Raw genomic sequence first — 23,346 nt, forward strand, 5'->3', positions numbered from 1 at the left:
TTCCTATTGCATTGTAGATGGTTGCCCGTCCGTCTACATGCCCAACATTGAACAAGTGCGGTGGCCGAGAAACCCACTCCGCTACCCGCATTGAAATATGTGATGGCCTGACCGACACCTGATATATAAGTATGCCAGCAAGGAAGAAACCGCACCACCCCCAACCTTCCTCCACTTCCACCATCCTTTGCTCTCATCCTTCCTCGGAGGCAATGACGACGAACGGCAGCGAGATGTGGAAGTGGCTCTCGACAATGCAGAAGAATGAGATGGCAGCCCTTGTCGGGGCTCGCGGCCTCGACGGATGTGACGCGTAGAAGTCAGACTGCCTCTGAGCTCGTCAGAGGAGAGCTTGGAGGACGAGGACAAGATGACGCAGGAGCCGCCCATCAGCGAGCCAGTGCACGCGCTCTCGTCGGTCGTCAGCTTCGCGTAGGCGAAGGTGCACTTCAACACCGTCATGGGGGAGGTGGAGAAGGAGCAGGCATCGTTGTTGGTGTCGGCGTTTTGGATGCTATAGGAGGAGCATCGATACAACCTCACCTACTCACGCATCACCGACTAGCGGAGCAGCAGATTGCCAGGGAGCTGGCCAACGAGCAAGCCATCGCGACCATGGTTGTAGAGGGCCTGGGCTTCGTCGATCGACAACGGGCGATGTACGAGTCAGGGTGCAACCACCATGCCACACTGTGGTGGCTTCTCCAGTCCTAGGCAGACACGAACGCATTTGCGGCGCAGGCGGTGGCAGACGGAACGCTATCGACGTCGGCAGCTATGCATCGTGCGCGTTGCCGATCTTGTTCCGTCGCGCCATAATGACCATGAGGCCGGTCCGTCCACGTCGATCGTGGACCTCACCTCGACCGGTGATGTCCATGACCAGGTGATGAACTTCAACAAGGAAGAGTCTGCCGAGAAAGAGTAATACATGGTTCATTCAAGTGACCATAGCCGGCGAAGATTTAGACTTGGATCACTTTTGCTATGTAAAAAAATCCAATGCCCGTTTTTAATGTAATGTGGAACTTTTCATAAATTTAGTCCGGTTAGCACTGGACATGGGACGTCGACGTGCCCATGGCCGGCGAAGATTTAGACTCAGATCACTTTTGCTATGTAAAAGAGATCCAATGTCCGTTTTTAATATATAATGTGTTGAACTTTTCATAAATTTAGCCGGGTTAGCATCTGACGCATCCGCGGACGGATAGGGAGTCTAATTTAGGGACGATGTTGGAGATGCCCTTAGCAAGAAGGGATGCCTTTTTTCTGACATAGAGAGAGACCAAGTGAAATAAAGTCAATGCAATTTTGAAGGTGCATACACGTACTTTTAAAAAGGGGCATAAAAGAGCGATTTACCTTTACTATTATAGTACTAGATGACTCACTGCATTGACGCATAGATCAGCCGCAGCCATGAAGTTATGCAAACTATGGGCAGCATGTTAGCAACCACTCGCTTTATGAATTATCCCTAGAGGGCGTTACAATGAATATAAATACATGTGGGAACACCAAGAAGAAACGGACAGGCTAAGCAACATGGATAAATACACCTGGACCATGGAAAGTTCTTGTTGGTGTTGGTTGCACTTAGACATGACCTTGGTATCAGAAAGGTCAGGCGCGAGCATTGGTTTTGATAATGCGATGAAGAAAGGCAATAAACGCCAACATCCCTTCGTCGAGGCACGTCCCCTCACGATTTCAGTCTAGATATGGACCCCACCCCGCTGATTTTTGTGCTGTGGATCTCGTTGCGCCCTTGGCGCAAAGATCAATTGTAGCCTAGAAGCCAAACAATCTATTAACAACATGTTTTATGAATGACTCATGAACGGGCAAAAACCAAATGAAAGCGAGAAGTTAAGTGAACCATTTGAAGGATGTTTTTCTTGAATCGTCTACAAACGATTATATTTGTATTGCATTCACGATGATTATTGCCTATGGCTTTCTTTGGCGACACATAAACTGGGCACCGTACCCAAATCAAAGCACCGTACTATTTTCAACGGTCATCAAGCTTGCCAGACTAGCCGGTACCGTGTTTGTTGCTCTCACGAATTTTAAAGCCGCATTCGGTCTTCTTTTTTTAGAATGAAGATGCCAGCGGCATCCGGCTTTAAATTAATAAAGCCACACACGACAAAGTTAACAAAGTACCATTCAGACATAAAATCAAAGCAGATGGGTCCCAAACTTAGGAAACATATGACAATGAAACCCAAGCACGCAGGCTCATATTAGACCCAAAATAAACTGCTCCCCTAAGCAGACGGAGGCGGTGCACATGCGATGCTATTGATGTTGCGTAGATGTTGCATCTCCATGTCCAATCCCTCAGAGTCCCGACGCTTCCCCAACAGACTCCACTGTTGCAATAAGATTGTGCATTTGTAAATCACTTCAGCGGGGTGGGAGGGAAACGAACCCTCAATAGTAATTTTGTTGCGGATGTGCCATAATGACCAGAACAATGCCCCAACGCATGTCCACATGACATGGCTAGCTTGACCGTGCAGTGACCCTAGACAAGCGAGAAGATCAGCACCCAATTGAGGTTTCCAGTTAACTTGCGCCACCTCGCGAACAACGCACCAGGAGAACACTGGGAGGTGACATCTAAAGAACGTGTGATTAGCATCTTCAGGCGTGCCATCCGTCCGAGGGGCCGTTGCGTCTAGCAACATCACTAGATGACGGTTGTCGGTTGTGAAACATCTGCCACATGAAGATATTTACTTTTAGCGGAGTGTGCGCTTTCCAATGACCCCTCGCAACATCTAAGCCCGAACCTTGGGTGAGTTTGGTGTATGGTAACTTGACAGAGAACTTGCCTGAGGTGGCCACTGATACGTCTCCAACGTATCTATAATTTTTGATTGCTCCATGCTATATTATCTTCTGTTTTGGACATTATTGGGCTTTATTATTCACTTTTATATTATTTTTGGGACTAACCTATTAACCGGAGGCCCAGCCCAGAATTGCTGTTTTTTTGCCTATTTCAGAGTTTCGCAGAAAAAGAATATCAAACGGAGTCCAAACGGAATGAAACCTTCGGGAACGTGATTTTTGGAACGAACAAGATCCAGGAGACTTGGACCCTACGTCAAGCAACCAACAGGGAAGCCACGAGGTAGGGGGGCGCGCCTACCCCCCCAGGCGCGCCCTCCATCCTCGTGGGCCCCCTATTTCTCCACCAACGTACTCCTTCCTCCTATATATACCTACGTACCCCCAAACGATCAGATACGGAGCCAAAACCCTAATTCCACCGCCGTAACTTTCTGTATCCACGAGATCCCATCTTGGGGCCTGTTCTGGAGCTCCGACGAAGGGGGCATCGATCACAGAGGGCTTCTACATCAACACCATAGCCTCTCCGATGAAGTGTGAGTAGTTTACCTCAGACCTTCGGGTCCATAGTTATTAGCTAGATGGCTTCTTCTCTCTTTTTGGATCACAATACAAAGTTCTCCCCCTCTCTTGTGGAGATCTATTCGATGTAATCTTCTTTTGCGGTGTGTTTGTTGAGACCGATGAATTGTGGGTTTATGGTCAACTTTATCTATGAACAATATTTGAATATTTCTGAATTCTTTTATGCATGATTGGTTATCTTTGCAAGCTCTTCGAATTATCAGTTTGGTTTGGCCTACTAGATTGATCTTTCTTGCAATGGGAGAAGTGCTTAGCTTTGGGTTCAATCTTGCAGTGTCCTTTCCCAGTGACAGTAGGGGCAGCAAGGCACGTATTGTATTGTTGCCATCAAGGATAACAAGATAGGGTTTTTATCATATTGCATGAATTTATCCCTCTACATCATGTTATCTTGCTTAAGGCGTTACTCTGTTCTTATGAACTTAATACTCTAGATGCATGCTGGATAGCGGTCGATGTGTGGAGTAATAGTAGTAGATGCAGGCAGGAGTCGTTCTACTTGTCTCGGATGTGATGCCTATATACACGATCATACCTAGATATTCTCATAACTATGCTCAATTCTGTCAATTGCTCAACACTAATTTGTTCACCCACTGTAAAACACTTATGCTCTTGAGAGAAGCCACTAGTGAAACCTATGGCCCCCGGGTCTATCTTCATCATATTAATCTTCCAATAGCTAGTTATTTCCTTTGATTTTTTACTTTGCTTTTATTTTACTTTGCATCTTTATCATAAAAATACCAAAAATATTATCTTATCATATCTATCAGATCTCACTCTCGTAAGTGACCGTGTAGGGATTGACAACCCCTTATCGCGTTGGTTGCGAGGATTTATTTGTTTTGTGTAGGTGCGAGGGACTCGCGCGTAGCCTCCTACTGGATTGATACCTTGGTTCTCAAAAACTGAGGGAAATACTTACGCTACTTTGCTGCATCACCTTTTCCTCTTCAAGGGAAAACCAACACAGTGCTCAAGAGGTAGCAGCCACCTAGCCACGACACGTTGTCCTAATCGTCCATTAACGCAACTCCAACTACGGGCTTGCACAATGTACGCCACATTCCCATGTCTCTAGGGAAAGCTGCCTATGAAATGCCACAGCAGGGGGGTTGGCATGTAACGCCTCTGCCATGGAGATATCCGAATCTACATCCAGCTCATAGAGGCCTTGGAACTCCATCCATAGTGGTTGGACGTTGATCCATGAATCAAACCAGAAGTGCGTGGAGCGGCCATTACACACGTGGAATTTGGCCCCCAATGCGAAAGCCGGTTTAATCGCCCGGATCCCATCCCAGAACGGCGATCCCATCCCTCTAGCTTCGAAGAAGGTGCCATTGGGGAAATATTTAGCCTTCAGAAGCTCTGCCCAGAGTCCCAACTTGTTTTGGTCAAGCTTCCAGATCCACTTGGCGAGCAGCGCAACGTTCATGAGTTTGGAGTTAATCACACTAAGACCTCCATGACACTTAGGGAGACACACGACCGCCCACTTAGTACTTACATTTGGACCCAGCTCCCTCCGAAAATAATCGGGACCACGGGGTATCTAACTTGGCGTGAACTCCATCTGCAAGTAGGAACAACCCCATGAGGAATATGGGCGGCGAGGACATGCTCGAGTTGGTAAGGATGAGGCAGGCGCCTGATGACATGAATTTGCCCTACCACGGGCTGACGCGGTTTGCTACCTTAACACATAGGGGATCCCAATCCTCTATGGTGAGCTTCTTGGGTGCAATTGGGAGTCCTAGGTATTTAATTAGAAGGGAGCCGACGGCAGTTAAGCCAATCAGCCACTTGCTTGCACTCGGCTTCGTCCAACCCTAAAGGGATGACTTCACACTTATGGAAGTTGATCTTCATGCTAGAAATTGCCTCAAAATCTTATAGAATAAGCTTCACCGTGGCAATGTTGTGGATGTCGGACTGAAATAAGAGCATGTTGTTGTCGGTGTACCGTAGCTGCGATAGGCCAACCAAAATAAGGTGGGACACCACAGCCTTGAGATGGCCCGCAACCCCCGAGACCAACTGCATTATATGGTGCACCCAAGCCGCGTCGAAACCCTTCCTAAGAAGAACCTCGCGAAGGAACTTCCAATTGACCTGATCATAGGCTTTTTCAAAGCCTAACTTGAACAGGATCGCCGGTTAATGCGTACGTTTCACCTCGTGGACTTTTTCTTACAACACTACTGGGCCTCCGAGGATATTTCACCCATGAATGAAAGCATATTGGCACCTATCAATGGTTCAGTGCACAATAGCGACATCCTAATGCCGCATACTTTGGCACAAATCTTAAAGGGGACATTGATGAGAGGAATAGGCCTAAATTGCTTAATCATATCCGCCCCATGAACCTTTGAGATAAGCGACAAAATGCCAAAGTTCAGGCGAGCAATATCCACGGGCCGCGCAAAAAACCATTGCAAATGGCAAAAATGATGTCCTTAAACATAGGCCAGAACTCTTTGAACATCGTCAGCGGCCACCCGTCCGGACCCGGGGTCATGTCGCTCTTCATCAAGCGCGAGGCTGTGTCGATCTCTTCCTCGGAAAAGGCCAGTAGAAGGGAGTCATTTTCTGCTTGCAACACCTTCTGATCCTGCCTCCACAGGTCAGAGCTCAGACCTGCATGATTGGGTTCCTATGATCCCAACAACTATTTGTAAAAGTCGTATATGTGATTGGAAATCTCAATCCGGGTGAGTAGGAGTCCTTGCTCCAACTGTAGCGGTAGGATCACACACTTCCTTTTACGACCATTGGTGAACACATGGAAGTAACCCCTGTTAGCATCACCCTTGAGCGTCCACTTGAGCCCATCCCGACGTCGCTAGTATTCTTCCCCTGCCCTAATGATAGCCAACACTTTGTTCTCTATGGCGTATCTGTAGGCCCATTTGGACTCCAAGAAAGTCCGAACATCGGCCTGTTGATCCAACACGACAAGTTCTACCACACGGCTAGCCCGAAGCAGCTTATCCCCGTGCCCCCCTGTTAGCCCCCCTGCCATGCAGGGCAGCCCACAAACGCGCAGCCGAAGCCACCCAAGTGTCAAGAGGCCCCTTAGGTGACTAGCCGGCCACGCGCGCCGCCTCCCACTTGGACAATATCATCTCCTTGAAGCCATCCACTTCAAGCCATGCTGTTTCATAGAAGAACCGTGGGCTGCGGCGAATCCTATCCTCCCCCGAGACAAAATGAGGGGGATGTGGTATGAGCCTATGCGCGTCTCTGCAATAAGGTTGCAGAGCGGGAAGAGCATTTTCCACTCCAACGACACAAAGACCCAATCCAGCACACTCCAAACACGGTTCGGCTGTCTGTTGGTCCAAGTGTATCGAGCCCCCTCGCGCCACTTCCCTCAAAGCCATTGAAGCGATAGCATTGTTGAACATCGCCTCCCTAGGCCAGTTAATGTTATCATTGTTTTTATCCGGCCCGAGTGGATTAGGTTAAAGTCCCCTCCCACTACAATGGGAAGAGCAACCATAGAGACCTCTTCGACCTTAGCCTGGATTTCCCCCAAGAAATTCGCTGATCTTGTGTGATTAGCAGGCCTGTACAATACCACAATCACCCACTCACTAAGTGTTGCACGATTACAAATGTGAGCAGACAAGAGAAAGGTCCCTTTATCCTAGGAGATAACCTCACAAAATTCCTTGCTACATCCAAGTATTAAACCTCCTGAGTGGCTAGAAGCTGGAAAGGATCGCCACATGTACCGTTCAAGAGGATCAATCAAAAGAAGATCAAGATGTGTGAAAGCTGATTTCATCGTTTCCTGTAACACCACTACATCGATAGCTTCTGCATGCATATAATATTTAAGCAACGTTTTACGTCCTACGTGCTTGAACCTGCGAGTGTTCAAAATAGAATACGATTGCGGATGCGAACTCCCCTGGAGCTCACAGCTTTAGCCACGCGCCTCACCTTAGGTCGGAGAGGAGATGGAGAGGAAGCAGCCTCAGCTGCTAGCTCTGCCTCTATGGGCACAACCAAGGTGGTTGCGGAATTCCCTAATTCCGCTGCCACCGCTGCAACTCTGGCCGCCACAGGCTCATTAAGGGCCGCCTGCGCCAAATTCCTTGGCTCGGAGCAGTGAGACAAATTCGCTAGAGGAGCCGCCACCCTTATGTACAGTAGGGTCCGTACTTTTGCTAGTGCAATCTCTCAACAATGCTAATATAATTGGATCATATAACGACCCCTCAAAGTGCGATGAAGAAAAACTTCAAAGTTCCTATCTAGCGGAGAACATAAGAAGAAATCATTTGTAGGGTATGAAACCACCTCGAAGCTATTCTTTCCGATCAATCTATCCAAGAGTTCGTACTAAAATAACACCAAATAATTTCAGATTCATAATACTCAATCCAACACAAAGAACTTCAAAGAGTGCCCCAAGATTTCTACCGGAGAAACAAAGACGAGAACGTGCATCAACCCCTATGCAAAGATTACCCCAATGTCACCGCAAGAATCTGCGAGTTGAATGCCAAAACACATATCAAGTGAATCAATATGATACCCCATTGTCACCAAGAGTATTAATATGCAAGACATATATCAAGTGCTCTCAAATCCATAAAAGTATTCAATCTGATAAAAACGAAATCTCAAAGGGAAAAACTCAATTCATCACAACAAGATAGAGAGGGGAAAACACCATATGATCCGACTATATTAACAAAGCCCACGATACATCAAGATCGTGACATCTCAAGAACACGAGAGAGAGAGAGAGGTTAAACACATAGCTACTGGTACACACCCTCAGCCCCGAGGGGGGACTACTCCCTCCTCATCATGGTGGCCGCCGGGATGATGAAGATGGCTACCAGAGATGATCCCCCCCTCTGGCAGAGTGCCGGAACGGGGTCTAGATTAGTTTTCAGTGGCTACAGAGCCTTGCGGCGGCGAAACTTCTGATCTAGGTTTATTTCTGATGGTTTCTCTATTTGTAGGATTTTTGGCGTCAGTTTCACGCGAAGATGGGCCTCGTGGAGAGCACAACCCACCGGGGCACGGACAAGGGCCTAGGCGCCCCCCGGTGTCTTGTGCCCTACTCCTTCACCTTCTGGTCCTTCCATGAAGCTTCGGGGGTCTCTTTTGTTCCAAAAAATTGTCAAAAAGTTTCAACTCATTTGGAGAACTTTTATTTTTGCACAAAAAACAACACCATGGTAGTTCTGCTGAAAATAGCGCCAGTCCGGGTTAGTTCCATGCAAATCATACCAAAACCATATAAAATTGTTGTAAACATGGCATTAATACTTCATAAATTATAGATACGCTGGAGGCGTAGCAGCATCCCCAAGCTTAATTCCTACTCGTCCTCGAGTAGGTAAATGATAAAAGAAATAATTTATGAAGTGTGAATGCTAGCATAGTGCATAAGTTTGATCAATGATAATTTCAATCACTTTTCCTAGCATCATAACAGCAACTCTTTCTCATAAAACTCATCATGACAAAGTAGCAACCAATTCATATGTTAAGAAACAATGAATTCTCTTGAAACTCAACAACCTATATTCTTAGTCCCCAAACAATTGCAATTCAATTTATTCAACAGAGTCTAAGTAAGAGCTCCACATACTCAATCATCATATAGTCTTCCATGATTGCAACTAGTCAAAGCATATTCTTAGAACAAATGACATCCATCGAACACAGAGAAAGATAGGGGCTTAATATTTTGCCTCCCAACTCATTTATCATAGAGATAATTGCCAACAATAATAAATCATGATCAAATATATTTGACTGGTCATATGTGCCTAGATCTTTCCCCACCACGTGATGCTTTCCAACTAGAGAGTAACTAAGGATGAAATGGGAATGCATACTATTGACTCTTGCATAAAAGTAAATACTGAAAAGTAAAAGATAGGCCCTTTGCAGAGGGAAGCGGAGGTTGTCATGTGCTTTTTATTTGGATGCCCAAGCTCTTAATGTAAAGGAACGTCACGTCATATTGCCCCTTATGATAGCAACCTTTATTATGCAGTCCGTCACTTTTATCACTTTGCCATCATAAGTTCGTATAACGCTCAATTTTCTCTTACAATAAAATATCAAACATATTTAGGAGCAATTTTTATTGCTTTATGCACCGATGACAACTTACTTGAGGGATCTTATTCAATCCATAGGTAGGTATGGTGGACACTCGTGGCAAGAAACTAGGTTTAAGGGGTTTTTTGGATGCACAAGTAGTATCTCTACTTAGTACGAAATTTTGGCTAGCAAAAGATCCTAGGCAAACACCACATGTTGGAGGACCCATGACAATATAACTTCTATGCAAATATACACAACCATAACTCATTACGTTGTCTTCCTTGTCCAACTTCAACTAATTTTCTCAAGTTTGAAAATAATTAATGGGTATTCACAATCATAGAAGATGTCCAAGATAATATATTTGCATGTGAAAGTTCTCTTCCTTATAGTAATCATTCATGAATTGCTTGTATGGCCAATACTGTGATGTCAAACTTCAAAAGATTTCACTTTCTAAACCCAATGTGAAGCTAACACTAGGCATGATATAATTTCAACTTCATGATATTCAATTAATTCAACAATTTACTCATAGGATATAAGTGAAGCACAAGAGTAAATGACAAGGTACTCCAAAAAGATACAAGTGAAGATCAAGCGAGTAGTTAAGTAAATAGGTAGCTAATTGTGGACTCTCTCTTATTTAAAGACGTTCAGATTTAAGTATTTTATTAAAACAGCAAGCACAACAAAATAAAATTACATTCCAATAATAGCACAACTCATGTGAAGAAGTAAAAACTTAGGCTCAACCGATACTAACTGATAATTGTTGATGAAGAAAGGTGGGATGCCTACCGGGGCATCCCCAAGCTTGAGCTTTTGTGTCTCCTTAATTCCTTTTATATCACAGTTTTCCCAAATCTTAAAAACTTCATCCACACAAAACTCAACAAGAACTTGTGAGATACGTTAGTATAAATCAATGCAAAACCTTATCATTATCTACTGTAGCAAATCACTAAAATTATTATTCAACATTGCATACTATATGCCTCTGCATATTTAATACTCCTATCCTCAAATAGAATCATTAAACAAGCAAACATATACGAACAATGCAACCATAACAACAATCTGTCAAAACAGTAAATTCTGTAAAGAATGCAACAACATTCATACTTATGTAACTCCAAAAATTATGAAAATTTACCAAAATGTAGAAAATTTAATAGATATTATTGTGCAAAAAGTTTTGAAAATTTTATCACATTCTGACTTTTCTCGGGAATTTTTGCAACACCAATAAACTTTCTGTTTTCAAACAGCAACATGTAGACTTGCAAAATAAGCATGGTAAAGGCTATCCTTGACATTTTTATTGAAAAGTGTGACACCCGGGTAATTAAGCTATAGTGATCCCCGCTAATGATGCCACGTCACCTCGGTTACTGTGGATAAACTCGCGTTAGTTCGAAACCTAGTCTGAATTTCAAATGTAAAATAAAGGCAAACAATAAAAGTTTTCAAATGTTAAAACTAAATGTTCGGGTGGATACAAATAAATCATCGATAATTATGATGGAGAAACCACATTTTTATAAAAGGTTTAAATGCACTTAAGTAACTAAAACAGTAGGTAAAACAATTAAACAAATGCGTTTTGGATTTTATAAAATACTATACTATTTTGTTCAGGGATAAAACCTTTTGTGGTAGTAGTTATAATTGTAACTCTATTTTAGGTAGGGTTTCACTTTTTGTAAAACTATAAAATATAAAACAGTAAAAGAAAGATAAATAAAAAGTGAAGAAACAAACTAAATAAAAAAAGAAATGAAATGAAAAAAAGAAAGAAAGAAAAAGAGAGAGAACCCCCGGCCCAACTGGGCCATGTCCCAGCCAGGCCGGCCCAGCTCCCCATGGCCCAACAGGCCTCCCTTATCCACCCACAGCAGGAAACCCTAACCCCCGAGTCTCCCCACTTCCCGCACGACCTCCCCCCCTTCTGGATCGCGCCCCCGCGCGCCTCGACCCAGCCGGCTCGCCTTTGCGCCCCATCCCCGACCTCCCCGTCGCCGGAGCCCTTCCCCAGCTGGCTCCTCGCCATCCACGCGGCATTCGCCGCTGCTCCCCGTGGCCCCGGCGAGCACGGCCGCGCCCGTGGACTGCTCTGCCTCGTGCCTGCCGGCCCGTCCGGCCACTGGACCTCGAGGGCAGGGTTCCTCCGGCCTCCCCAAGCTCTCCTCTGCAACGATGTGAGCATCCGGCTCCCCCTGGCCTCTTCCCTCTCTTCCACGTCCCCTGTAGACGCCTGGCCGACGAGGACGTGCCTCTGCCGCTGCTCGCCGCCGACATGGTGGTCGATTTCGACCGTCCCCGTGCCTACGGTTTGTCCCAGTGAGTGCGCGGCGAGGCCCTCGACCGGTCCGTGCCAACCGCCGCTCCAACGGTCGCCGGAGGCGAGTGCACGACCGTCGCCATTACGCTCCGCCTCGCCGTTGTTTCCCTGCTGATGTGGAACATCATTAACCCCAAATCACCTCCTGGTGCCACTGACCTATGGGCCCACTAGCTAATTAGATTAGTTCATAGCTAAATAAGTCTGTTAAATAACGGTTCAATTAAAATACGACACCGACAGTGGGGTCCCACCTAGCTAATTAATTTAGCCAACTAATTTAGATTAACATCAGAGTATGACAGATGGTCCCCCACCGGTCAGACTTGACTAGTCAGCGTTGACCTAGTCAACTGCTGACTGGACCCTCTGGCCCACATGTCAGCCTCTGCTGATACGCTGGTTGACCAAGTCAATTGGGCCCATTGTCAGCCTTTGTACTGAATAGCTGGGTACAATTCTGGGCACCCCTAGCATTTTATTCTTTTAATTTCGAATTAAATTAAATCCAGAAATTAGAAAAAAAACATTTAAAACTTTGAAAATTAATATAAAATAATCCGTAACTCGGATGAAAATACTTTCTACATGAAAGTTGCTCAGAACGACGAGATGATTCCAGATATGCAGCCCGTTCGTCCGCCACGCATCCCTAGCATAGCGAACACACAACTTTCCCCCTCCAGTTCATCTGTCCGAAAACGCGAAACACCGGGGATATTTTCCCGGATGTTTCCCCCCTTCACCGGTATCACCTCGTACCGCGTCAGGTCACCCATAACACAGCGTAATGCCGCATTTTGCTTTTTGTTACATTGATTGCTCTGTTATTTATTGTGTTCCCCTCCGTTACTTCTTTCCGGTAGACCCCGAGACTGCCGGAGACCCCCAGTACGACTACGGTGTTGATGACCCCTCTCTCTTGCCAGAGCAACCAGGCAAGCCCCCCCTTTGATCACCAGATATCGCCTACTCTTATCTATACTGCTTGCAATAGAGTGGTATAGCATGTTACTGCTTTCCGTTAATCCTATCCTGTTGCATAGCCTGTCCTTGCTACTACTGTTGTTACCTTTACCTGCAATCCTAATGCTTAGTATAGGATGCTAGATTATCATCAGTGGCCCTACACTCTTGTCCGTCTGCCATGCTATACTACTGGGCCGTGATCACTTCGGGGGTGATCACGAGCATATGATATATACTTATACTATTACATTACTTATGATACTGTTTGGAGATGGGGGCTGAAGGGGCAGGTGGCTCCATCCAGGTAGTGGTGGGCCTGGGTTCCCGACGGCCCCCGACTGTTACTTTGTGGCGGAGCGACAGGGCAGGTTGAGACCACCTAGGAGAGAGGTGGGCCTGGCCCTGGTCGGCGTCCGTGGTTACTTCAGAATAACACGCTTAACGAGATCTTGGTATTTGATCTGAGTCTGGCTACTGGCCTATACGCACTAACCATCTACGCGGGGACAGTTATGGGCACTCGACGTCGTGGTATCAGCCAAAGCCTTCGTGACGTCAGCGACTGAGTGGCGCGTGCCGGATTGGACCGTAAGCCTGCTCTTGTATTAAGGGGGCTAGTTCTGCTTCCGGCCGCGTACGCAACATGCATGTGTGCAATGGGCGATGGGCCCAGACCCCTGCACCATAGGATTTAGACCGGCGTGCTGACCTCTCTGTTGTGCCTAGGTAGGGCTGCGACGTGTTGATCTTCTGAGGCCGGGCATGACCCAGGAAAGTGTGTCCGGCCAAATGGGATCGAGCGTGTTGGGATATGTGGTGCACCCCTGTGGGGAAGTTAATCTATTCGAATAGCCGTGATCTTCGGTAACAGGACGACTTGGAGTTGTACCTTGACCTTATGACAACTAGAACCGGATACTTAATAAAACACACCCTTCCAAGTGCCAGATACAACCGGTGATCGCTCTCTCACAGGGCGACGAGGGGAGGATCATCGGTTAGGATTATGCTATACGATGCTACTTGATGCTACTTGGTGAACTTACCATCTACTCTCTCCTACATGCTGCAAGATGGAGGTGGCCAGAAGTGTAGTCTTCGACAGGATTAGTTATCCCCCTCTTATTCTGGCATTCTGCAGTTCAGTCCACATATGATACCCTTATTCCATTTGATACCCATGCATATGTAGTGTAGCTCCTTGCTTGCGAGTACTTTGGATGAGTACTCACGGTTGCTTTCTCCCCCTTTTCCCCCTTTCCTTTCTTTCTAGTTGTCGCAACCACATGCTGGAGTCCAGGAGCCAGACGCCACCGTTGATGACGACTACTACTATTCGGGAGGTGCCTACTACTACGTGCAGCCCGCTGACGGCGACTAGGAGTAGTTTAGGAGGATCCCAGGCAGGAGGCCTGCGCCTCTTTCGATCCGTATCCCAGTTTGTGTTAGCCTTCTTAAGGCAAACTTGTTTAACTTATGTCTGTACTCAGATATTGTTGCTTCCGCTGACTCGTCTGTGATCGAGCTCTTGTATTCGAGCCTTCGAGGCCCCTGGCTTGTAATATGATGCTTGTATGACTTATTTTATTTGTAGAGTTGTGTTGTGATATCTTCCCGTGAGTCCCTGATCTTGATCGTACACGTTTGCGTGTATGATTAGTGTACGATTGAATCGGGGGCGTCACAAGTTGGTATCAGAGCCGATTGCCTGTAGGAATCCCCCTTCCAAACTCCTTGGCCGAAGTCGAGTCTAGTCATTGAAAAAGTTTTTACTAACATGGCTGTGCGGCTTACGGGCCCACGTCGCCATCTGGGTGGTATTAGAATCTTTTACTCCTCGATCCTTACTCTGGGATTCTGACTCTCTCCTACTCGGGTTAAATGATTTTACTAAACCTGACTCTAGGTTCTCGTAACTACTTTCTCCCGGAGAGCCCCTTATCACAGATGATCGCATGCTGCACCAGAAGATTCCGAAGATACTCTCCAATGTTCTCTTGAGACTTTGTGCCCGCCGCCTTTGCAATTCCCTACCACCGAATTATCCCTATGGATAAATAGATACACCAGTCGTCCTTACTTTTATTCCTAGCTGATCTTGTTATTGCAAGATACCCCGAAATTCTCTCTATTGTCCCGAGAATACTTTGTGCCTACCGCCTTGCAGTTCTTTGCCGCCTGAATGTCCCTATGGATAAATTCTCGCACCTACCGAGTATCCGCTCATCCCCAGTTGTTTATGTGTTTCACTAAGGTCTTCGAAATAATATTCGATCTTCCGAAAATCCTAAGCAGCTTATTGCCCTTGAAATTCTTGCTTGCTTGCATTATGCTTAATCCCATAAGTCTCGTAATCATTATTGGCATCCCTTGTCATTGTCATTTTGGGTCTTTGATCCAATATGGTTGTGAATGCTTGCAATCCTCAGGATTTATCCTTCCGGCTCAGACATCATTTTAAACATGAGCTGGTTCTCGACCAATCGGATTGCCATCGATTGTACCCTAAGCATACGTAACTTATCCATCCTTAATCAAAGTGTTTGCTTCTGATCCCTTGGTCAGAAATCATAATTCTTTTGCATTTGAGCTTTGAATTAGTCAGTTGTTTCTATAGTTTGATCTCCTTGCATTGTTTCTTCCTCTGGTTGAGTACCGATGCTCACATCAGATCCTTTGAGGACCACCGGATCCTTTGTTGGATTTTATCCGATAGCGTCCTTCATATTCAATCCCTTTGGAAGTTCTTTCTCCATTGGTAAATCCTATCCTCTGATTGACCAACCATGCTCTGCTTTCAAGCTTGTGGTATTTACTATTGAAGCTTGTGGTATATGTTTCCATGATACCCTGACGGGTTGAACCTATGCTTTCCTTAATATGTGTGAACTCGAAAGTTTTCACGAGTCATACTCTTCTGGTGTTTTGCTAGATAAAATCTCAACACTACAACTTCTTCGAAAGTGAGAGGTGAATGGAAGGTTATACATTGAAGAAGTGGGAGTCGACCTTGAACTTTGTGTTCATGCCCATGGTCACGACGTAGATCCTACCATAGAAGCTTCTTGTAATAATAACTATTTCGTTGATATAATATCATCTGGTATCTGTGAACTGATCCTATGCAATCATGGTTCCGACCATATTTTCTCCTTAATACCATTTCTCGGACAAGTTGAAGTACTTGTCTTGTGCAGATCATTGCACTTGTCCAACCTTTACTTTGATCTACCGTCGAGTATTACACTATGATATCTTGATAATGTCATGGTACTACATAACTTCTTATGGGTTCTTCATCAAATGTTATTTCTCCCCTAATCCAATTTTTCTTGGGTTCTGGGTTGTCATCAAACGAGAACACCGAATAGTGAATCGAGTCTGTACTCCGATTCAATAAGTCCTAAGTAATTTTCATTGCTTATGAGTTTAATAACCCTTCAAGTCATTCCTAGCCTGATTGGCCATATCATTATCGTGCAAAAATTTAACTGTGCTACCTGGTCCTTCTTCCCAGAGCAAAATTTTCGATGATGAGCTAAGCTTACGTCAATCTTCCTCGTCATAACACTTCGCCTTGAACTACGAGCTTGTTTCGAGTTTGTGTCATACCCTTGGTTTCAGTAACCTTTCGCTTCATCATTCCTTTGGCTTGATGTCATCGCCGACCGATTACATCTTCATGAAATCTCTCAACAATTGTGTCATGATCATCATCGGCATTCTGAGCTCTTCCAGGATGTCAATTGAGTTCATGATGAGAAATACCATCCTTGCCCTCGATGATCTATATTATCATCGACCACTTTATTGACTTCCCTCCAACACAAACTTGTCGTGTTTTGTGTTATACCTTGAGTTCCTTGCTATCCAGCATTTGTTCTTCCTTACCTCTGAGTATTACCATCTTTAATGTCAAGAAAGTCATGAGAATTTCACCACCTCTTAAGGATTCTTGATACAGGTAATACTTCTCACCATCACCTTTCTTTCTTGGTCCCCGTGTTGGTTCTAACCGGGATACCAACAGGTGAATGGTGCTGTTTGGATTCTGCCCTTCTAGCAACCCTATTGCTTTGAAGTTAATGGTCGAACGTTCATTCTTAGACTATTGATCACTGAATCACCATTCTAACATTTGATCATGCTACCTAAGCCCATACTTTGGGCACCCTTTTCAATTAATGTTTAATTGTGTATGTTTTTCCTTGAGCATACATCGTTTTATCATTTGATCCGACAAATCTTATCTCCTTGTTCAATAACTGTGGAAATCCATCTTTTTGGATACCTCGATGTATTATTGCTGAGTCCATCATCCACCTCCTCATCCTCTCCTTGGCTTAATGATGAATCCCTTCGTGTATCCAGAGTCCGACCTTTGCTTAAAGACCATGTCAATGCTATCTTGAAGCATGTCTGTGGTACTCCGATTTTCAACAAGAACATTTGAAGCCCAATGCTAAATGTTTCCTGCTCAATTACCCAAACACCACTGTATGGGTAATGTCATGAAATCCCCCCCTTACCTAAAGGGTTTTCTACATTATATCCTGTCAAGGAAATCATGCTTTGCTTGTCCTTGGGAAGAATATACCCTTGAAATATGTGTTTAAACACATTTTCCTTTCCATTGTTCTGTTTAAACCTGATAATCACTTTTCCTTTCCATTGGTTTGTTTAAACCTTCTTGTGATCTATACTGTATAAGCAGTAATATATCCCTGCTTATGTAAACACCTCATTGTACCACTCTGTTAGAAGGACCCTGTTACTTTTGTTGATGACATTTTGGTAACACCGATGGACGAGAACTTTGCCTATTGGTCCGCCTCGTTCGACGAGCAGGAAAATGGTTCTCTTCGTCCCTCGCCCTTGGTATCGACGTCGTTGCCAACATAATCGACAGGCTACCCTCTGACATGCCTTGCTATCATGACCATGCAAGATGTCACCGCTCCTCCTACTTTTATCCCACATGGTGGGCCCATAACCCACAGTTCCACAGGATCGAAACCTGACTCTCCTGTATACCCCCGGTTTCCAAAGTTATTCCTCGCGCTTGACTTCGTATGTAATTCACGGGTTCACTATCCTAGTAATCTATTCTGGTATCAGACGCAATACTTATTCCCGTTGCTCTGGACCCCTTTCACACTTTGTTTCAGGCATTGAACGATTGCCTTCCCGCTCAAAATTTATCATGATACCTCGTTACTTTGCTCTCGATATTTTCTCAAGTTTCAATTCGAGAGATACTTATGCTTCTTCCCCTGAGTTAACCGTCCGATGCTCAATTTTGTTAGAATCCATCTTTATAGAGTTTTCTCCCTCTTATCCTTTTCGTAAGTCCGGTGAAGATCCTGAACGAAGGACGACAACTTCATCATGATGCATTGATGCATAGGAATGAAGACATCAATGCTATGGATCGACCTCTTCGAGAAGAGCAACCAAGACCGAGAAGATTCATTAGAATATCGTAACAAGAACTTTCTCCCTTACTCCCCTCTTAAATCTCGGGACGAGATTTCTTGTAGTGGACGAGAATTGTGACGCCCGGGTAATTAAGCTATAGTGATCCCCGCTAATGATGCCACGTCACCTCGGTTACTGTGGATAAACTCGCGTTAGTTCGAAACCTAGTCTGAATTTCAAATGTAAAATAAAGGCAAACAATAAAAGTTTTCAAATATTAAAACTAAATGTTCGGGTGGATACAAATAAATCATCGATAATTATGATGGAGAAACCACATTTTTATAAAAGGTTTAAATGCACTTAAGTAACTAAAACAGTAGGTAAAACAATTAAACAAATGCGTTTTGGATTTTATAAAATACTATACTATTTTGTTCAGGGATAAAACCTTTTGTGGTAGTAGTTATAATTGTAACTCTATTTTAGGTAGGGTTTCACTTTTTGTAAAACTATAAAATATAAAACAGTAAAAGAAAGATAAATAAAAAGTGAAGAAACAAACTAAATAAAAAAAGAAATGAAATGAAAAAAAAGAAAGAAAGAAAAAGAGAGAGAACCCCCGGCCCAACTGGGCCATGTCCCAGCCAGGCCGGCCCAGCTCCCCCTTGGCCCAACCGGCCTCCCTTATCCACCCACAGCAGGAAACCCTAACCCCCGAGTCTCCCCACTTCCCCCACGACCTCCCCCCCTTCTGGATCGCGCCCCCGCGCGCCTCGACCTAGCCGGCTCGCCTTTGCGCCCCATCCCCGACCTCCTCGTCGTCGGAGCCCTTCCCCAGCCGGCTCCTCGCCATCCACGCTGCGTTCGCCGCTGCTCCTCGTGGCCCCGGCGAGCACGGCCACGCCCGTGGACTGCGCCTTTGCCCCTGCAGCACCACCGGTCGTTGCCGTCATCGACATGCCCCGCCGAAGCTCGCCACCACCCCTCGTGCCGCAGCGTCCTCCTCGTCACCCCGTGCTGAGGCCGTCGACCCCGCGCCACAACCCCTCAAGCCCTCTGCTCTGCCTTGCGCCTGCCGGCCCGTCCGGCCACTGGACCTCGAGGGCAGGGTTCCTCCGGCCTCCCCAAGCTCTCCTCTGCAACGATGTGAGCATCCGGCTCCCCCTGGCCTCTTCCCTCTCTTCCACGTCCCCCGTAGACGCCTGGCCGACGAGGACGTGCCTCTGCCGCTGCTCGCCGCCGACATGGTGGTCGATTTCGACCGTCCCCGCGCCTACGGTTTGTCCCAGTGAGTGCGCGGCGAGGCCCTCGACCGGTCCGTGCCAACCGCCGCTCCAACGGTCGCCGGAGGCGAGGGCACGACCGTCGCTATTACGCTCCGCCTCGCCGTCGTTTCCCTACTGATGTGGAACATCATTAACCCCAAATCACCCCCTGGTGCCACTGACCTATGGGCCCACTAGCTAATTAGATTAGTTCATAGCTAAATAAGTCTGTTAAATAACGGTTCAATTAAAATACGACACCGACAGTGGGGTCCCACCTAGCTAATTAATTTAGCTAACTAATTTAGATTAACATCAGAGTATGACAGATGGTCCCCCACCGGTCAGACTTGACTAGTCAGCGTTGACCTAGTCAACTACTGACTGGACCCTCTGGCCCACATGTCAGCCTCTGCTGATATGCTGGTTGACCAAGTCAACTGGGCCCACTGTCAGCCTTTGTACTGAATAGCTGGGTACAATTCTGGGCACCCCTAGCATTTTATTCTTTTAATTTCGAATTAAATTAAATCCAGAAATTAGAAAAAAAACATTTAAAACTTTGAAAATTAATATAAAATAATCCGTAACTCGGATGAAAATACTTTCTACATGAAAGTTGCTCAGAACGACGAGATGAATCCAGATATGCAGCCCGTTCGTCCGCCACGCATCCCTAGCATAGCGAACACGCAACTTTCCCCCTCCAGTTCATCTGTCCGAAAACGCGAAACACCGGGGATATTTTCCCGGATGTTTCCCCCCTTCACCGGTATCACCTCGTACCGCGTCAGGTCACCCATAGCACAGCGTAATGCCGCATTTTGCTTTTTGTTACATTGATTGCTCTGTTATTTATTGTGTTCCCCCTCCGTTACTTCTTTCCGGTAGACCCCGAGACTGCCGGAGACCCCCAGTACGACTACGGTGTTGATGACCCCTCTCTCTTGCCAGAGCAACCAGGCAAGCCCCCCCTTTGATCACCAGATATCGCCTACTCTTCTCTATACTGCTTGCAATAGAGTAGTATAGCATGTTACTGCTTTCCGTTAATCCTATCCTGTTGCATAGCCTGTCCTTGCTACTACTGTTTGTACCTTTACCTGCAATCCTAATGCTTAGTATAGGATGCTAGATTATCATCAGTGGCCCTACACTCTTGTCCGTCTGCCATGCTATACTACTGGGCCGTGATCACTTAGGGGGTGATCATGGGCATATGATATATACTTACACTGTTACATTACTTATGATACTGTTCGGAGATGGGGGCTGAAGGGGCAGGTGGCTCCATCTAGGTAGTGGTGGGCCTGGGTTCCCGACGGCCCCCGACTGTTACTTTGTGACGGAGCGACAGGGTAGGTTGAGACCACCTAGGAGAGAGGTGGGCCTGGCCCTGGTCGGCGTCCGTGGTTACTTCAGAATAACACGCTTAACGAGATCTTGGTATTTGATCTGAGTCTGGCTACTGGCCTATACGCACTAACCATCTACGCGGGGACAGTTATGGGCACTCGACGTCGTGGTATCAGCCGAAGCCTTCGTGACGTCAGCGACTGAGTGGCGCGCGCCGGATTGGACCGTAAGCCTGCTCTTGTATTAAGGGGGCTAGTTCTGCTTCCGGCCGCGTACGCAACATGCAGGTGTGCAATGGGCGATGGGCCCAGACCCCTGCGCCATAGGATTTAGACTGGCGTGCTGACCTCTCTGTTGTGCCTAGGTAGGGCTGTGATGTGTTGATCTTCCGAGGCCGGGCATGACCCAGGAAAGTGTGTCCGGCCAAATGGGATCGAGCGTGTTGGGATATGTGGTGCACCCCTGTGGGGAAGTTAATCTATTCGAATAGCCGTGATCTTCGGTAACAGGACGACTTGGAGTTGTACCTTGACCTTATGACAACTAGAACCGGATACTTAATAAAACACACCCTTCCAAGTGCCAGATACAACCGGTGATCACTCTCTCACAGGGCGACGAGGGGAGGATCATCGGTTAGGATTATGCTATATGATGCTACTTGATGCTACTTGGTGAACTTACCATCTACTCTCTCCTACATGCTGCAAGATGGAGGTGGCCAGAAGTGTAGTCTTCGACAGGATTAGTTATCCCCCTCTTATTCTGGCATTCTGCAGTTCAGTCCACCTATGATACCCTTATTCCATTTGATACCCATGCATATGTAGTGTAGCTCCTTGCTTGCGAGTACTTTGGATGAGTACTCACGGTTGCTTTCTCCCCCTTTTTCCCTCTTTCCTTTCTTTCTGGTTGTCGCAACCAGATGCTGGAGTCCAGGAGCCAGACGCCACCGTTTATGATGACTACTACTATTCGGGAGGTGCCTACTACTACGTGCAGCCCGCTGACGGCGACCAGGAGTAGTTTAGGAGGATCCCAGGCAGGAGGCCTGCGCCTCTTTCGATCCGTATCCCAGTTTGTGTTAGCCTTCTTAAGGCAAAGTTGTTTAACTTATGTCTGTACTCAGATATTGTTGCTTCCGCTGACTCGTCTATGATCGAGCTCTTGTATTCGAGCCTTCGAGGCCCCTGGCTTGTAATATGATGCTTGTATGACTTATTTTATTTGTAGAGTTGTGTTGTGATATCTTCCCGTGAGTCCCTGATCTTGATCGTACACGTTTGCGCGTATGATTAGTGTACGATTGAATCGGGGGCGTCACAAAAGGAAAGATGCAAAACATTATTATAAATAGGATCAAGCAAATCAAAACAAAATAAAATGATGCTCCGATAAAAACTCATATCATGTGACGAATGAAAATATAGCTCCAAGTGAGGTTACTGATAATGTTGGAGACGAAAGAGGGGATGCCTTCCGGGGCATCCCCAAGCTTAGTTGCTTGGATATTCCTTGAATATTAACTTGGGGTGCCATGGACATCCTCAAGCTTAGGGTATTTTCACTCCTTATTCTCCTCATATCGATATCTCACCCAAAACTTGAAAAATTCAATCACACAAAACTTAATAGAACTTCGTGTGATAGGTTAGTATGAGAAAGAAAATCATTCACCTTGGTACTGTGAAAGACAAGATTCATAATTTTTATCACACAATGCCTACTATAACTTGTCATTTCCACAATTTATATTGAGCAATATAAGCCATAGAAACTAGATAACAAGCAAACTATGCATTGAAACATAATCTGTCAAAAACAGAACAGTTTGTAATGATCTGGACAACAACCATACTTCTGCTACTCCAAAAATTCTGAAAAATTCAGACAAGCTAGGAAATTTGTATATCAATCCTATGAAAATAGAATCAGTATTTTATCATGCTTCTGTAAAAATGAAAATTATTTTACTGGGCGCAAAAGTTTATGTTTTTCAGCAAGATCAAATCAACTATCATCCATAGTATCCCAAAGGTCTTACTTGGCACTTTATTGAAACGAAAGCTATAAAACATGATTACCACAATAGCCTAATCATGTGAACACACAAAAACAGTAGGGGTAAATGTTGGGTTGTATCCCAACAAGCACTTGTCTTTAATGCCTTTTAAGCTAGGCATGATGATTTCAATGATGCTCACATAAAGATAAGAATTGAAACATGGAGGGAGCATCATGAAGCATATGACTAGCACATTTAAGTATAACCCACTTCCTATGCATAGGGATTTTGTGAGCAAACAAATTATGGGAGCAAGAATCAACTAGCGTAGGAAGGTAAAACAAGCATGACATCAAAACTTTCAACATAAAGAGAGGAAACTTGATATTACTGCGATACCTAAAAGCATATGCTCCTATCTCATAATAATTTTCCGTAGCATC

At 45.5% G+C, this 23,346-nt stretch overlaps 2 long non-coding RNA genes across 2 annotated transcripts; both read left to right on the forward strand.

The window, feature by feature from the left end:
- Positions 1-11,654: 11,654 nt before the first annotated feature.
- On the forward strand, positions 11,655-14,443 carry LOC147970854 (uncharacterized). Its single transcript, XR_015604322.1, has 3 exons — positions 11,655-11,744; positions 12,754-12,825; positions 14,130-14,443. It is a non-coding gene; the product is annotated as an uncharacterized LOC147970854 (long non-coding RNA).
- A 4,563-nt stretch (positions 14,444-19,006) lies between these two features.
- LOC147970855 (uncharacterized) lies at positions 19,007-22,128 on the forward strand. Its single transcript, XR_015603270.1, has 3 exons — positions 19,007-19,423; positions 20,434-20,505; positions 21,824-22,128. It is a non-coding gene; the product is annotated as an uncharacterized LOC147970855 (long non-coding RNA).
- The last annotated feature ends 1,218 nt before the right edge of the window (positions 22,129-23,346 follow it).

This window comes from Triticum urartu, chromosome 5A, assembly GCF_056163025.1.
Source record: "Triticum urartu cultivar PI428250 chromosome 5A, HENAU_Tu73, whole genome shotgun sequence".
Taxonomy (NCBI): domain Eukaryota; kingdom Viridiplantae; phylum Streptophyta; class Magnoliopsida; order Poales; family Poaceae; genus Triticum; species Triticum urartu.